At 38.9% G+C, this 1,381-nt stretch overlaps 1 protein-coding gene across 1 annotated transcript in view; it reads left to right on the forward strand.

Annotated features, from left to right (window-relative positions):
- Positions 1 to 1,381, forward strand: part of LOC119588872 (A disintegrin and metalloproteinase with thrombospondin motifs 9-like) — a gene marked incomplete at its 5' end in the record, with an annotated part of 149,434 nt that overhangs the window by 146,601 nt on the left and 1,452 nt on the right. The window contains 1 exon segment of the mRNA XM_037937511.1: positions 1 to 1,381.

Here is a 1,381-nt window from a genome sequence, read left to right on the forward strand (position 1 = left end):
GTGAACTCAAGCTTCATGGTCTGCTTGCTGTGTAATTTGACTTGTCTCACTTGAAGGATTCTGTGAGCTGTCTGCAACAAGGATTCCAGAAGCAATCGTAACGATAGCCCTGGTTGGCTGTGTCTTCCGCAAATCGGTGTCTACCTTGAGTGTCCTTTTCAGGCAACGCCACTCCTCCTCTGCCAATAGTAGTGCATGATGTGGCTGGTTCACGAAGCACCACTGATTGACTGCCACTGACTGCTTTCTCTGCCTGGTTGGACGAAGGCCAAACGGGCCCTGTTCTCTGTTGTGTTCCCTTGCTCTTGATGTGTTTCTCTAAGATCTGTTACTTCTTGTATATGAATATATGTATTTGGTGTGGTGTTTGCAAATGCCTTTGGTGTCATCAGGACTGAGTGTGGTTCTTTTGGAAAAAGGTAGCCTTATTTATTCATTCTTGATGGTATTTATATAATATACACGTCATTTACTTCTTTGTATTACTACTAAATAGACCTAGATTAGTAATGTGAAACTACACTGCCATCATTACAATCATTCATCATAATGACCTAGCTCCTGCGATACTTACACTGCCAACTTTAACTTCAAAGTGTTTACTTTGTTTCCCCCAATCACTGTCATTCTCTGAATCGGTCGTGGTCATGTGACCCCATTTGATCCAAGAAACCCTAAAGGGATATGCCCTAATTTGTACCATTTCACAAGAAGGTCTTTATTGGTCCAATGCACTGCTCCTTTGCCACTGCGTCCAGACAACTATGTAGCTCTTGATGAAAGTATGACCCACTTCAAAGTCTCTGATCTAAGGAGACTTTTACAGCATGAGAAGTGGACCTAAACATTACGTTTCTCCTGAATGCTATTGTTGCTCCTCATTCCCACCGTATCTATGCATTTTTTGAATAGGAAGGAAGAATAATTATTGTCTTATCATCTCTCTGTGTACCGACTCACGTGATGCTAAGGTTTTGTTTGGGTGTGCCTCTTTTGGCTCAATCATTATTTTTTCCTATAACGTTGATGGTGCCATATGAGATTTTTTTCTTTTCTTAAATGTTTTATTTCATAGGTTAGCTTTATATGTCTTGTTTCTGTATCTTCTTTGTTTATATACATATATAAGCTTTCATGACCACACCATGGACTATCTGAACTTTTACTGATAAGGGAATTAACTTTTCACCAGGACTGTACATTGCAAGATTTTAATTAAAAAGAAAGTTACTGATTTAGGCAACAGCACATTGGTACAAAATGTGAATCAATATTTTAAAAATTATCAGTGAATATTTTTCAGTGCTCATCCCTAATTGCAATGACGGTTCCTTAAGGTTGTACACTTGAGTGGTCATCAAAGGTAGATCTGAAATCTTTA

The sequence above is a fragment of the Penaeus monodon genome, chromosome 24, assembly GCF_015228065.2.
Source record: "Penaeus monodon isolate SGIC_2016 chromosome 24, NSTDA_Pmon_1, whole genome shotgun sequence".
Lineage (NCBI taxonomy): Eukaryota > Metazoa > Arthropoda > Malacostraca > Decapoda > Penaeidae > Penaeus > Penaeus monodon.